Raw genomic sequence first — 17,407 nt, forward strand, 5'->3', positions numbered from 1 at the left:
GTATATAAAAAATGTTTTCTTACCGATGAGTTATGTGTGGCTGTGTATTTACACATCCTGCACTGCAAAACGAACTCACTTCTGTCGCCGAAATTACATACATGTGCAGTATAATGACAGGTCTTTGATAACCCTGTTTATTACATGTATTTACAGGAATCTGACGTGCAGTAGTTGTCGTCTGTTTATGAAGTTCAAGTGTGTTTCTCTGTGTATTTATACATCCTGCACTGCAAAACGAACTCACTTCTGTCGCCGAAATTACATACATGTGCAATATAATGACAGGTCTTTGATAACCCTGTTTATTACATGTATTTACAGGAATCTGACGTGCAGTAGTTGTCGTCTGTTTATGAAGTTCAAGTGTGTTTCTCTGTGTATTTATACATCCTGCACTGCAAAACGAACTCACTTCTGTCGCCGAAATTACATACATGTGCAATATAATGACAGGTCTTTGATAACCCTGTTTATTACATGTATTTACAGGAATCTGACGTGCAGTAGTTGTCGTCTGTTTATGAAGTTCAAGTGTGTTTCTCTGTGTATTTATACATCCTGCACTGCAAAACGAACTCACTTCTGTCGCCGAAATTACATACATGTGCAATATAATGACAGGTCTTTGATAACCCTGTTTATTACATGTATTTACAGGAATCTGATGTGCAGTAGTTGTCGTCTGTTTATGAAGTTCAAGTGTGTTTCTCTGTGTATTTATACATCCTGCACTGCAAAACGAACTCACTTCTGTCGACGAAATTACATACATGTGCAATATAATGACAGGTCTTTGATAACCCTGTTTATTACATGTATTTACAGGAATCTGACGTGCAGTAGTTGTCGTCTGTTTATGAAGTTCAAGTGTGTTTCTCTGTGTATTTATACATCCTGCACTGCAAAACGAACGCACTTCTGTAGCCGAAATTACATACATGTGCAATATAATGACAGGTCTTTGATAACCCTGTTTATTACATGTATTTACAGGAATCTGACGTGCAGTAGTTGTCGTCTGTTTATGAAGTTCAAGTGTGTTTCTCTGTGTATTTATAAACACTGGACACTTTTAATTTGCAAAACACTCATTTGCAAATCCGCCGCCGCCTCAAACAAGAGCTACAATATCATGTATATAACCAAAATGTGCGGAATTACATGGGATTCAATAATTTCATTGGTTTTATACTGTTACTTTCATATTTATTTTGCAATTTGAATTATAAAAACATGGGATTTTCAATATCCCATGGGACAGGGCAAAATCCCATGGGATTTACCATTATCCCATGGGATTTTGGTTAAATCCCATGGGATTTTTTTTGGTCCCATGGGATTATTGTAGTCCCATGGGATATTTGTTGTCCCATGGGACAAAAAAAATCCCATGGGACTAAAATTATCCCATGGGATTTTTAATATCCCATGGGACAAAATAAAATCCTATGGGATTAAAATTATAAATATATATATATAAATATAAAGTTATGTGAATGTTACAATGAATGCTGTTTGGTAGTAAAATGTTTTAAATGTATATATTTTTTATACATATATATAATTTTTTTTTAATTTTGTCACAAACATGTTTTTTTTTGTTTATATGACAATAAATATTATTCTTATTTTGGAATGTATAATAATAATATTTTACAGTCAAAGAATAAAGTCCTTTCACTGAAACAAAATGATGAAATTTCTAAATAAATGAAAAAATATTGTTTTGAAATCTTTGTCTTGTTTATTCTATTATGAAAAATAGAACTGAAAAAATATTTCATATTCTGACTGAATAGTTCACTCTTTTCATGAGGTAAGATTTTCTTTGTTATAGGTTCATTGCAATACTTGTATAGGCAAACAATTTGAATTATATATAACTTTGTGGTGTACATAATAGTATGCTTATAATTGCAAATTTATAATATAAACACTTTTTGTTAAAGTTTTTGCTTTCTTTATTCACAGCTTGCTATGTACAATTATTCAGTCCACTATATAAGAGTGAAGTCAATAAATAATTTCATTCACTAGAATATTCCTGCAATTCTTAGACAAAACATTTTTTCAATCTGTTCTTCAAAGATCTTCCTCTGTACATCTTTATTGAATAGAGAGATTCAAATGAGAAGACAAAGCAAGTTTACTTGGACAACAACATTCTAATATCTTGTTCATTCGTTCCATCTTTCAATTGATAATTACATTGTTGTATTTATATGATCAAGTTCTTGTGCATCAATGATCGTGATGATATGACTCCTTTTTGTTTATAGTCATCATGTTGAAATTTCCTCTTTCAAAAAAATGTAGGAAAAAACATGTTCCATTTCAAATTAATAAAAAGTCGCACTATGGAGAAAAATATCAGCTTTAAGTTTTCCGTTCAGTATTGATCTGTGAATGATGACCATGAAAATCCAGATTTCTGACCTACAAATACACTAACTCAAAAATTATCAGTGAAGAGATCAATAAAATGGCTATTTTATCATGTTTATGATTAATATGATAAACTTTCATTTAAATATTCAAGTACTAAATTACAGAAATCGCTTAAATTTTATAATAGTTTAGTTAAAGTACAGCTTATTTAAAATTATAATAAAAAATATAGGCCACCGATGAGTTAAATAAGATATTACATTTTTAATGCCAAAAAATGGCTTTTTTGCACCAAAGGGAGATAATTTGGAGCATTTTCAATGATATATGCATTTTAAAAGTCATCTGGGGCCAAACCGAATTGATTGTTTTGAATGATTTGGTGTACCATATGATAAAGATATAAATAAATTGAGTTATGAAAAAAAAATATTAAAACATTTTTCTGAAATTGTTATACCCTAGAGCCTCCTTAAATGTCATTTGATCTCTATTGGAGAAATGTCTCATTGGAAATCAGACTGCTAAGTGTTTCTTATTTTTATATCAACCCAGCCATATTATACCTGTCTAATATCAGGAGCTTGTACATAGTTCAGTGGTTGAAGTTGGTTCATACCCGTCATTTTTATTTTTCATAATTTTTTGTTTTTATAAATTAGTCTGGTATATTTGACGTTTGAATTGATGCTCTGTTTCAAATTTGGTTAGTGTTGACTTTTATAGATTACTATAACATGTATAGGGTATGGGTTTTCTCATTACTTACAGGTCATCAATGGCCTCTAATAAGTAATTACAATGCTTACATCCACTAAATTGAACTCTGATGGATAGTTTTCTCTTTCATCATACCACATCAGTGGCGGATCCAGGGGGGGGGGGGGGTCCAGGGGTGCGCACCCCCCTTTATTTTTGCCGATCAATGCATTTGTATCGGGACATATGTTTTGCACCCCCCTGCACCCCCCCTTTGCCCTGGGTTAGCACCCCCCCCCCCCCCCCTTTCGAAAATTCCTGCATCCGCCCCTGCACATCTTATTTTAATAAATATTTAATTATTATTCAAGGACAAAATTTTTTATAACAGTGGACTTACCATTTAGGCTTTGTTGACCTCTGTAAATCTTATTTTGTTGATAATTTCTTCTGTTTATAGTTTCCCCTTTATCTTTCATGTTCTTGCCCTACACATAAAAGGGTAAACATCATTTAATGACAAAAATAACTACTACATGTATTACATAATTAGTAGGCAACTGAAAATTTTGTCTTATTTGTATATAACATCAACTTACTCATCATTCTTGCTGTTCAATATCATGAATATTATCATTATTCTATGAATATGAGGTCACAGTAAAATTAACCTTGGCAGGCAGACATCTTTTTTTATATGATACCTTGTAGTCATTCCATACAACAAGTAGACCTATGCTTAAAAAATCTAAGGCCAAAATTAAAAATATGTTTGTTTCCCCTCCCCCCACACGGGTCAAAAATAAGCGCCCGGGTCAAAAAATTATTTTCCACAAAAAAATTGAAATTATTTTTTTCCTGAAAATAATTTGTTTCCATTTTTGCAAAGTGCTTGAAAGCAGAAGGATTGATAATCTAAATAAATACACTCAAATTCAGCACAAACAACTGATAAGTGGCCTGGACTGGACAAGTCAAACCATTCATGTGACCATGCTATGACAATCACATCCAGTTAATGTGTTTACTGATGTCGGCCATCTTCGTTGGTAGGTGGGGTCATTAGACACTTTTTTTTTTAAAAGATACCCTAGTATTATGATTGTGGCCAAGTTTGGTTAAATTTGGCCAAGTAGTTTTAGAAATGATTTTTATACAAGTTACAAAAATGACGAAAAGTTGTTCAATATTGACTATAAAGGGCAATAACTCCTTAAGGGGTCCTCTAACAATTTTGATCATGCTGACTTATTTGTAGATCTTACTTTGCTGAACATTATTGCTGTCTACAGTTTATCTCTATCTATAATAGTATTCAAGATAATAACCAAAAACTGCAAAATTACCTTAAAATCACCAATTTTAGGGCAGCAACCCAACAACAGGTTGTCCAATTCAACTGAAAATTTGTGAGGGGATATATCTTATTCTGATGGACATTTAAATCTTGAAAGATTTGCCCTAAATGTCTTAGTTTCAAAGATATAAAGCAAAACCTGCATTTTACCACTATGTTATAATTTTAGCCATGTCAACCATTTTGTTTGGTAGGCTGAGTCATCGGACACATTTTTAAACTACAAACCACAATGATAATTGTGGCCAAGTTTGGTTAAATTTGGCAAAGTAGTTTCAGAGAAGAAGATTTTTAAAAAAAGTTACAAAAAATTATGAAAAGTTGTTAAAAATTGACTATAAAGGGCAATAACTCCTTAAGGGGTCGACTGACAATTTTGATCATGTTCACTTATTTGTAGGTCTTACTTTGCTGAACATTATTGCTTTTACAGTTTATCTCTATCTATAATAGTATTCAAGATAATAACCAAAAACTGCAAAATTTCCTTAAAATAACCATTTCACAGGCAGCAACCCATCAACAGGTTGTCCGATTCGTCTGAAAATTTCAGGGCAGATAGATCTTGACCTGATCAACAATTTTACCCCATGTCAGATTTGCTCTAAATGCTTTGGTTTTTGAGTTATAAGCCAAAAACTGCATTTTACCCCTATGTTCTATTTTTAGCCATGGCAGCCATCTTGGTTGGTTTGACAGGTCACGCCACACATTTTTTAAACTAGATACCCCAAGGATGATTGTGGCCAAGTTTGGTAGAATTTGGCCAAGTAGTTTCAGAGGAGAAGATTTTTGTAAAAGTTTACAGACGGCGGACGCAGGACGACAGACGACGAACGCCAAGTGATGAGAAAAGCTCACTTGACCTTTCAGGTCAGGTGAGCTAAAAAAAAACTGCCTTCCTGGTCTGTTTACAAAGGGTAGACCCGGGGAGGGGAAACAGACATTCTTTTAAATGTGGCCTGATAAAATGACAAAACCAAGAAAACTTATCATTGACAAAAGAACAATAAAATGCGGTCATGGTTTATATATGAATCTGCCATTCAGACATGCACACCTTACAATTGTTTCATATCTACCAAATATAATCTACCTGTAACTTTAAACATATGATAAACTGACAAAACAATGCAGTGTTTCATTGACCAATGAACCATGCATGAAAATGAGGTCAAGTTCATATAAAATATGACAGACAGCTAAGTGCATCTTACAATTATTTCATTCACTAAATAAAGGGGCCTTATTGCTTACAGTATCCGGAAAATTGACCAAACCACAAAAACTAAATATTTTCAAAGTTCCTTATACCCTGCCAATTTGTTATGGTTGTGCCTGTCCAAGTCAGGATACGATAATTCAGTGATTGTCGTTTGTTTATGTGTAACATATCTGTTTTTCAATTTTTTTGTACATAAATTAGGTTGTTAGTTTTCAACTTTTAACTTGGCTATCATGTGTAAAATCATACAAGTGTTGGGAAAACAGGAAGTTGTCGAGTGATGAATCTGAAAATGCATCACACGGTATAGCTGACTTATTTAACCCTGAAACCAAATTTCAGAAATCCTTCTATTGTAGTTCCTAAGGAAAATGGGACGAAAAATATTCATCGGACAGACTGACTGACGCAAGGATGGATGGACAGACAGGGGTAAAACAGTATACCCCCCCCCCCTTTTTTAAAGTGGGGGCATAATTTTAATACGGGGCTATAAAAACCCATGCAAGATGTCAAAACAAAAAGAAGTAACCTAATTCTTACTTGTTAGGGGCTATTTATTTATTGTCGGTTATACATATAACAATACAACATATTAAAGGTCTGTAGAGCTTTTATCCGACATACATATATATGACAAGCACAATACATTTGTACATGAAACATAAAGCTCATCACTGAGATAGTAGTCTCAGATAGAGGGAGGCGGGGTCAACCAAACTCCCCTATTCAATCTGAATGCAGGACAGAAAGTCACCGTCAAAAAGTCACACACTGTCACAGGACAAAAAGTCACAATTTAGTTTTGAGATAATTTTTCTTTGAACAAGAAAACACTCTTTTTGTATTTTTCTTGAAGTTTTATACATGAACATGATGTAGCAACTTTAAATTAAAATTTATAAAAAACAAATAAATCAGTGCATTAGGTTTGCGCACATTACCATTACATTTGCGCACAAAAATCATTACGTTTGTGTGCAGCTTTTGATTACATTTGCACGCATTTTTTAACATGTAAATATAAAAAAAAAGATATAGTATGATTGCCTTTTACAGCTGACTATGCGGTATGGGCTTTACCTCGGGCTTTGCTCATTGTTGAAGGCTGTTTGGTGACCTATGGTTGTTAATGTCTGTGTCATTTTGGTCTCTTGTGGACAGTTGTCTCATTGGCAATCATACCACATCTTCTTTTTTATATTATGAACAATTTCCTAAAATTAAAAATGAATATATGTAATAAAAAGAAGATATTTCAAAATCTTTTTTCATTTATATTCAATCAATTGTCAACAAATTGTTTGTGACTTTTTGTCCTACTAACTTTGTTACTTTATGCCTGAGTTTGACATGTGTTTGACTTTTTGTCCTGTGACTTTTTGTCGGAATGTCCTGTGACTTTCTGTTTTTGCAGAAGTCCAGGGAGTTTTAAAAAATCACATGTGCAAGTTGAGAGTCAACACTTACACAGGGACTACACAATACTTTTTCAGAATGTCAGCAAAAAAAGAATCACTGGTGACAGGGGAGTGTAACCGATGAATTGATCCTGAATCAGATAAGATTTTCCCGGTACGTCTAAACACCGCTCAGGAGGACCTCCTGGGTGCACACATGCAGGGCATACAAAGTGCACTCATGGCAGACCCTATATAGTCGCCGTCGTATCTGCACACATGATGGATGTATATATTCGTTATAGATCGTCATACACTTCTCATTTTAGAGTTAAATTTGCAAGCAACCTCTTAAGATTCTAAAATAATAATGCTCTACTAAAAATAAATATATTATTTCCCCCAATTTTCGCACCAATTTTCGCAATTTTTTCGCCATATAAAATATTTAGGCGACTGTGCTTTTAGTGAATATAAACGATGACGAGGCCTCACGAATAAATATAAATATGAAATATACTGGAACATCGATTAGCATAGATCGAGCAGCAGAGTAAACTTCCACATAAATCTCGAAGTTATTTACGCCGGATAATATAGACTGTGCTCCTGAATAAAGTTGTCAAATACATAAATTGATGTTTTTTACTTCTACAAGAAATTTGATTCAAATGCTAATTACGCACCATTTGCTGAGCAGAGAATCATTCTAAGCCAGGAACCGTCTATACTAACTGATAACAGTAAGAATAGAAAGTCTCTGTAAAAAGGCAGTCAATACTAACAGAACTGTATTAACTTAATGATACATGTACATCAAGTTCCAGCACCTCACCAAGCACCCTTGCCTTGCATACTGAGATGGCAAACTGGTGTGTGTCAGTATTTTAATATAAAACTGCGTAGGTTCATATCGTTTGATTCAACGTTTGTTTGGTTATTTTTTAAGGATCGTTGTAAAATTATATCTAAATCTTTGTTAAAATACGATTTTAAATTGTTCAATTCTTTCTATTTCATAATTTTGTCAAAGTCTACTTTTTATAAAGTTTTAAATTTTACAGAAAAAATGAATATTCCAATTTGATTTGAAGAAAATCTTTTGAACTGTCATGACATGGTGTTGCAAAGCTGATTACAGGTAACTATAACATACAGTAATTTTCCATTACGACAGTGCGTGTATTCTCGGGTGTGTATAACGTATAGTTTTCTAGAGAACATCCTGTCTACGTGTAATACAGATTGATGACATTATACAACATTTCTTTGGTTAAATGTGATAAGGTATCTGTGTCCATTCCCTATTTCAACACCACTAATTTTTCGAAGAAAAAAAATCAAAAAAAAAAATTATATGAAATTAAGAAGAACAGTAGCAAATATAAACTTCAGTAATTGCGCATATTGAGTAAACATAATTCCAATATTGCATGAACAAATCCGTGAGAAAACGTATATATACATGTATGAATAAAGATGTGTTTTAAAAGACCTATTGGCATTATTTCACACTAGGACCTAAGATAACTAGAACTAAGCAATGGTTGATCCAGAAATTTTCATAAGTGGGGACTCATTGACTGCCTTAGAGGGGTCACGTCCAGTCATGCTTCCGTGATTCCCTATATAATCTACCATTTGTTTCCCAAGATTTAGGAGGGGGGCTGGTACACACATATATATATAAATATACCTCTGCGGCGGAGCCAGCCATTTGAAAAGAAGGGGATCTCAACCCAGGACAAAAGGGGGAGGGGGTGGTTCCAACCATATGTCCCCATTCAAATACATTGATCGTTCAAAAAAAGGGGTGGTTCCAACCCCCGAAACCCTCCCCCTGGATCCGCCACTGATACCTAGTATGCATATAATTAAGAACAGCTTTGAATGTATGCATATAAAATAATGGTACGTTTAAAAACCGTTCAGGATCTCCTGGTTGCACACAGGACATTAAGTAACTTAGGACATGTATATATAATAGTAAGAGTTCAGGGTATACATTCGATAACTAACATATTTTATAATTTTGTAATTTTTGACATATAATACATGTATTGAGACATATATAATACATGTGTCTCTGAAAAAATCAAACCATCTTTAAAGAAGTTATTTCAGTTTGAATCGACTGTCTTTTGCATTAGAATTCCAAAACGTTAATGTTATTTACAAATGCCAAAACCTGCAAGAAAGAAACATTTATATTCGGTGATTTTTACACTAAACGTTTTCGTAATTTGTTTTAAAAATATTAAAAAGTACATGTACATCGTTTTTTCAAGATTTGTATAGTAACTGGTTTAATTAAGTCCCCTTGATGAAATCTAAATTGCGAGACGCTAATTAATAAACTATGATCTATCTATCGGCATGCGTCGTTATTTGGGATACGTCACGGATGACCGATGGTCATATTCAATACGATATTCCAATCATAATTTGAATTTGGGCAATTGATCTTTAATAATTAGGACTAATTGGTGATGGCAGAGAATAAGTCGTGATGGTTAAAAACATATAGAAGTAAACTTTGCAAAAAAAAAGGTTTCCTCGGAAAAAATTATGAAAATATATGAATATGCTAAATATTTTTTTTTCCGAAATAATAATTAAAGACGTTTAGAAATAAAAAAAATTCACAGTTGGGAAATTTTCAATTCAAGTTATTTCATTTTGAAAACGTTGAAAAATATAGATCTTATTATATGTTAAATGTGGGCCGCTTGGAGATCAACTTGTGAAACCCTGCATATTATAATTAGGGTTTGTCTACTTTCGTCTTTTTATATTACCAAACATTCTATAATCAAGGATTTGTACAAGGCCTTGTTATAATGAATATTATCGCCAATATCACCATAATTAAATAAAGAATACAATATTCGCCTAAAGAGTTTGCCATCTAACAATTCAAAATGAAATGTTGAGTCGAAACTGAGGTACCAAATCTATAAAAAGAATCACTATTTTAGTCGAAATTAAACTGTATATAATATTCTTTTTTTCAAAACTCCTGAAATAATTTATGCAAATCTGTTTAAAAGTATGTGAGCGTAAATAAAATTTGTTTATTACCCCCCCCCCCCCTTTTTTTCCTTCTATAAAATTTAATTGTAAACGATTTTCGTTCTTAATTTGTGTTTGCTCATTAACTGGAGTTCATGCTGTCAAAAAAAAATGTCTCCTTGTGTAAAAGTTATTGATAAGTAAAAATTGAAGCTTCCAGAAGAATAACTGTACGTCTAAACACCACTTGAAGGACCTCCTGATTGCACTCATGACATACGAAGTGCAATCAGGACCCTTTATAGTCATCGCACACAGGATGGATGCATATATTCTTTATACGCTTCTTATTTTAGAGTTAAATTTGGTAGAATTTGTAATTCTTAGAAAATAATAAGGGCACGTGTCACTGATTACACAACTACTGAGCCATGAATTATCCAATCAACAAAATTAATTGGATTATCTTTATTGTTGTTTTATACATTGTGTTGTTAGTACAGTGTGACCATGCGGGAAGTAATATTGTGACGTCTAGAATGAATATCACGATGTTTTAAGATTTTCGTCTTTTATTAAAATTTCAAAATTTTTAAGTTTTATTCTTAATTTTATTATCATGTCCTGGACCAGTAATTAATTCTTTGCACTAGTTTGAAAAGGGAAATAATTATAAATGTTCATACTTTAAAAGAATTTATATTAATTAAAGTTTTGTATATGGAATCCGTTCTAAACGGTAAAAGCCGTACTTTTCAAACAACCAAACTCATATACATGTAGTTAGATGTTATTTCTCATTTTTATCGAACTTGTCCAGGAATTTTATTTTTGAGTTATACGAATATTTTAAGAAATCCGTTTTTATTAAAAAAATATTCTCTAATTAAAGTCGTTTTGTCCAGTTTCACAAGCCTGAAACGAATTTCAAATTCTGAAAATGAACTTGTCTCCGTTTTCGTCTCCGTTTTTTGAAAATTATGATATTTTGGGTATAATTATTTCTAAAAAATATGTAAGTTAGATTGTAGTAGCGAGAAATTTTAAAAAAGAAGATGTGGTATGATTGCTAATGAGACAACTATCCACAAAAGACCAAAATGACACAAACATTAACAAAGAAGGACTATTTCGAAGACAGTTTATTGACACGAAATCCGTTCAAACCACGGCTAAGTCTTCGTGCACAGATTTCCGTTAAGGTTAAACTGAATATTGTACATAATTGTCTTCTCTTGTATAATGGTTTGTTGAGAATAAAGATATACAAATGTAATAAAATTTGATATTCAGTCAACATTGTGTTTGTTTAAAAACTTGATTTAGAGAGAGAGATAGAGAAAAGAATCACACTGAAAAACAAAAATCGAACTTGTTACAGAAAAAAAACGCAACTATAAAATAATTTTCTTTATTCGTGAACTGCAAAACACAACAAATTAATTTACCCGTCATCATGAAAAATAAACTGAAAAAGCACATCGAATGAGATATATGTTTTATTTTTTCTATATGCAAATTCATGTTAAAGGTAAAACTGAACAAAACAATACAATTCCTAAAAAACAATAAAGATAATCCAATCAATTTTGTTGATTGGATAATTCATGGCTCAGTAGTTGTGTAATCAGTGACACGTGCCCTCATTATTTTATAAGAATTAACACATCTATCTAAGTTCGATTCAGGCGCGGATCCAGAGGGGGGAGGGGGGTTCCGGGGGGTTGAAACCCCCCTTTTTTTGGCCGATCAATGCATTTGAATGGGGACATGTAGTTGAACCCCCCCCCCTTTTTTTGCCCTGGGTTAGGACCCCCCCCCTTTTTAAAATGGCTGGATCCGCCCCTGCGATTTCAACTTCTACCAAAATTTAACTCTAAAATAAGAAGCGTATAACGAATATAAACAACCATCATGTGTGCAGATATGATTACGGTAATGGTCCTGAGTGCACTTTGTATGTCATGAGTGCACTTTGTATGTCCTGAGTGCACTCAGGAGGTCCTGAGCGGTTGTTTAGACGTACCCGAAGAATAAATCATTTCCTGAACCTAAAATACATTTATCTGTAATTAAAGAAAATTCGCCTAAAACATTCTCTCATATATTTAAACAATTAATTGTAAAATAATTAATTCAACGTCGGACTTTCTGTCTGTTTACTAATACTTTTCTTGTTCAGTTTAGTTTATATCCATAATAGATGAACGGAAATAAGTACTTTTTTTAGGAAAATTTACAATTAAATGAACGGAATTAAGTACTTTTTAGGAAAATTTACAACTCAAATTTTCAAAAACAAAATTCTACACTTTTTAATACCTGGATGTTTTTTCTGTCTCGAAGCCGCAACCTTTGACCCCGTATCAAACGTAGCGACCAACACCTCACATGACGTATTCTCGATGTTGAGGTATTGACAATATACAATCACATTTATCAATCACATTTATCAATATACAGCAAGTAAGTAATTTGGTGTTGAATGCCAGTAGATCAGAATTTGTTAATTGAACTTTACCTGTTTAAGGGGCACTAGCTGCCAAATTTATGTTCTTCATCGATTTTAATAAAATTCACATAACGTGTATATAGTGTTGAATTGTTTATTAAAATGTTGCGCACAATCTTGGCTGATATGCATAAAACCATTATATTTCATGACACTGCATGAAAAAGAAATTGACTTATCGCATAATACCAGAACCAGAGACATATATAATTATTGTATCTAATATCTCTGCCAGAACTAAAAAAAAAACTACAGTAAGTCCACATACACATAAGAGGGTATGGATGTGAATTAACAGAATAGAGAACAAAGGACAAAGAAAAAAAAAAGGAATAAAGAATAGTGAAAGAAAGAATAATGGAAAAAAGTGTAAGTTATTAAAAATATAACTAAAACAAGAATGTGTCCCCAGTACACGGATGCCCCATTCGCACTATCATTTTCTATGTTCAGTGGACCGTGAAATTGGGGTAAGAACTCTAATTTGACATTAAAATTAGAAAGATCATACCATAAGGAACGTATATACTAAGTTTCAGGTTGATTGGACTTCAACTTCATCAAAAACTACCTCGACCAAAAACTTTAACCTGAAACAGGACGAACGAACGGACGAACGAACGGAGGCACAGACCAGAAAACATAATGCCCCTCTACTATCGTAGGTGGGACATAAAAAGAAGACAGAAAAAAAAGACACCCCTCCGAGACGAGCCTTACATGCACTGTTATAACCCAAGGTTAATTTTACGGCGGCTCATTTTATTTTGGCTTAGAAATAAACATAATTGACAAGTTTCCTTCCCCTGCATTCTCGATCCCACATGTAAATAGCACGGTGATTTCAAAAAGACATTGATACATCATTACAACACTTGCCGTCAGTATTTGAATATATTGATTAAGAAGGTATAGAAGATTAATGCACGCACACTATTATGACTATTATCCACCACTGGCCTAAATAGTTAGTCCGCAAACAACGAGGGTCATAAAAACCCAGCACTTTGAACACAGCCACCGGCATGGTGTGAATCTGAAAGCTTCCCACTATCCATTTCTACCCATAGAAAACTTTTGCCTTTCATTTATCAAAAATGAAATATGTTGATATTAATGGTATATAAGAATTATTGGGGAATTCAAACCATTCCTATTGTAAGTGATAAAACTAAATTTATATCAGGGTGATTGAAATGAGGGAAAAAAAGGGGGAATCAGGAGTTCAGGGCCCCCTGCTTGGGAAAAGAATTGGCTGATTATATATGGAATCACTGAGTCATGGCAGGAGCAGGCCCATCTTAGGCAGTCGGTGGGCCCCACTTATGAAAAATTCTGGATCCACCACTGTGGTCATGGTGGTCTTCAGTTGTATTATCTTTTAAAAACAAAATTACACCTGTATAGTGTATATTCTTTAGTGTAAATCAAGGGAAAATACTGTGAACTATCTGTGCATTGGGGCTTATTAAAAGGTATTTCGGGGGAAGAAAGAAGGGAGGGTGAGTCCATGGGAGGTAATCCCCACCCCTTTCAATTTGAGAATATGCTATTATCTTGTAAACGGTCCAGATCCCCATCCCTAAACCATATATATTCTTGAATGGGACGATAAAACAAATCAAATGAAATTAAAAGGAGGTCTTTGGGGGTTACCCCACTCTGTTCAATTTGAGAATGTGTTATTATCTTGTGAACGATCCAGATCCCCACCCCTAAACCATATATATTCTTGTCGGGGACAATAAAATTAATAATGAAATAAAATAAAAGTGAAGTCCCACCCCCTCTAGTTTGAAAACTTGTAAACGGTCAAGATCCCCACCCCTAAACCATATTTATATATTCTTGTATAGAACAATAAAACAAATCAAAGGAAATATAGGGAGAGTCCGTGGGGTTCACCCCACCCCCACATGTTTGAGAAACTTTTAAATGGTTGAGATCCCCTGTCATCCAGTGGTTAGGTGAAAAAATTTCAGGATCCCTGATCCCCTCCGTCAAACCATATATATTCTTGTATGAGACAATAAAACAAATCAAATGAATATAGGATCATCCCCTTTGTCTTGGGTTGGGAACCCCCCTTTTTAAAATGGCTGGATCCGCCCCGGCATACCATCTAGCTAGGATGTTTTCCTTTTAAAGTGGGAAAATTGTTTGTACATGTACCAACAAAAATAAAAACACAAATTCAATCTAGAATTATGTTTTTATCATTTTTTTATGTTTAGGTTGTCAGCAAGATGAAAAGGACAAGTATGCAGTTCAAAATTCAAAATGTGGATAAGTTGAGGTTCTAGGTCTTACCTTTGCAGATTTTCATATTTTGCATGAATGAATTCAAAGGTTATATGATGGACAGCAGAGAAAGAAAAAAACAACTTTTCAATTATCCTGCTCCTGGATAAATGTAAAACATCTTGTTTTTCGGTAAGTTTTATGCTCTGTTTTGATAGTGTTAGTGCATTCATCTTTCCTCTAAATTGTAAGTTTTTGGTGAGTGTTCACCATGAATTTCAGTAAGTAACTTTTGGATTTACATGTATATACTCAAAATTTAGTACTAATATTAATGGGATTTTAGCATGACATCCTGCCAAATGCTTGTTAATCATGTTTATGTTCCAGAACAAACAAGTATTTGGACTGTACGCATACAGTCTGCCCAATTTTAAGAAGTTGGTCAAGTTTATTACAAACAAATGTACAGTACAGATCAACATAACTGAAATCTTTAATAGATTAATACAAAAAGTTTAATTGCAGTTAAAATAAAAACACAGGTTTGGTTGAGCTGGTACCAGACAGTACAAGTATACTTAAATGGTCTGACTGTACACATATGGTGGGACTGTAAGTTCTGGACCATAAAAGTAAGATCCGAATACTGATATGGTCTGGAACATTTATACATGTCTTAAAATTAATATCAAACACATTGGTGTTTTTGAACTTGGTAATAAGTTATGTGATAGAACTATAATGTTTTGGGATATCAAAATCAAAAATATCACATTTTTACTTTTAATAAAGAAGAAGATTATTGATGTATGTTTAATGTATATTAAAATGAGACAGCAAGCCAACAACACAAAAAAAAAAGGATAAAACATACATATTTTGTTTGTATCAATGTTATAATTTCCAATATGTTCAAGGTATTTTTTCATTGAAATAAAACACAAATTGAAATCTGTCTGAACTTCAAAAGCTTAAAGAAATATTGTTTCTGTTGTCTGCATTTTGTATAATATATTGCAAATTCTTGTGAATAATGGAATGTTATTATAGTTGTCTAAAGTTTTAACTTTTAACATTGATCTTTATACTGTAAAATTCATAAATTATTGCGTGCATTTATTATTGCAATTCTGTCATTTTAGACTTAAATGCGATTTTAAATTTTACGATTTTGAAAAATCCTGTTTAATCCATATAAAATATTTCATAATACGAGTTTAAATTATTGCGTTTACAACTCCGTTGCATTTTTCGCAATAAAAAAAAACTTGCATTAATTCCGAATTTACAGTATATATATATATTATGTATATAACTTGGGAAAATACCCAAATTTTATAAAGAAGAATAAATTAATTGATTGTTATATGGTATTAGAATAGGAAGATGTGGTATATTGCTAATTTGACAACCCTCCATCAGAGACCAAAGGATGTAGGCCGTTAGCAACTGATGACACTGGACAACCTTTAACAATCAGTAAAATCCATACCGCATAGCTATTTTTATTGAAAATCATATTATTGCTACATGTATGAAAACAATTTTGTATAATCCATTACTTTAGATTTTATTGGTTCTTTTTCAGAAGGATTGAAATTCACCACCTAAAATAAATGGAGAAAACATAGAAACAAGACCAGAATAAATTCAAAGAAAAAAGTTGGATCAGTTATTATTTTCATCACTCAGTCAATGATTTGAAGTTCTTTTAAATTCAAAAAAATATTGAAACCACAATAATGTCAAAGTTCTGTGCTGAATGTCCAAAAAGTGGACTATACCATCAAACAATGCTGGATGATAAGAAACTATTAATGTTTTGTGTTGAGGGATATTGTGAAAAAATAGATTTACTTAAATAGCTACTAGTATGTTAAGCCTAACAATAGAGTTTTTATTGATTTCAAATGGCAAATAATTGTGTTTCAAGAAAGTATTCTATAATTCATGAATAAACATATATTGATACTTACATTATCTGCTTTGTTGTTTAAAAGTTTAGTTTTGAACAGTTAAAGAACAATATGCTAAATTAACATTTCCCAAGAAAATAATAATTTACTACCAAATAGAATACATTGTAACATACACATTACTGTTTATTTATATCTATATATTTACAATTAGAATCCCATAGGATTTTAATTTGTCCCATGGGATATTAAAAATCCCATGGGATAATAAAAATCCCATGGGATTTTTTTTTGTCCCATGGGACAACAAATATCCCATGGGACTACAATAATCCCATGGGACCAAAAAAAATCCCATGGGATTTTACCAAAATCCCATGGGATAATGGTAAATCCCATGGGATTTTGCCCTGTCCCATGGGATATTGAAAATCCCATGTTTTTATAATTCAAATTGCAAAATAAATATGAAAGTAACTGTAGAAAACCAATGAAATTATTGAATCCCATGTAATTCTGCACATTTTGGTTATATACATGATATTGTAGCTCTTGTTTGAGGCGGCGGCGGATTTGCAAATGAGTGTTTTGCAAATTAAAAGTGTCCAGTGTTTATACATCCTGCACTGCAAAACGAACGCACTTCTGTCG

General features: G+C 32.8%; 1 protein-coding gene and 2 long non-coding RNA genes across 4 annotated transcripts in view; 2 read left to right on the forward strand and 1 right to left on the reverse strand.

Moving 5' to 3' along the window:
• The window catches only part of LOC139503404 (solute carrier organic anion transporter family member 4A1-like), a 60,565-nt gene that overhangs the window by 36,298 nt on the left and 6,860 nt on the right, over positions 1-17,407 (forward strand). The window lies entirely within an intron of this gene.
• On the reverse strand, positions 1,725-7,426 carry LOC139503407 (uncharacterized). The gene is made up of 3 exons (XR_011659091.1): positions 7,143-7,426; positions 3,491-3,578; positions 1,725-2,439 (listed from the first exon to the last, which is right to left on the reverse strand). It is a non-coding gene; the product is annotated as an uncharacterized lncRNA (long non-coding RNA).
• Positions 13,363-16,817, forward strand: LOC139503406 (uncharacterized). The gene is made up of 3 exons (XR_011659090.1): positions 13,363-13,505; positions 14,831-15,029; positions 16,429-16,817. It is a non-coding gene; the product is annotated as an uncharacterized lncRNA (long non-coding RNA).

Source organism: Mytilus edulis, chromosome 14 (genome assembly GCF_963676685.1).
Source record: "Mytilus edulis chromosome 14, xbMytEdul2.2, whole genome shotgun sequence".
Lineage (NCBI taxonomy): Eukaryota > Metazoa > Mollusca > Bivalvia > Mytilida > Mytilidae > Mytilus > Mytilus edulis.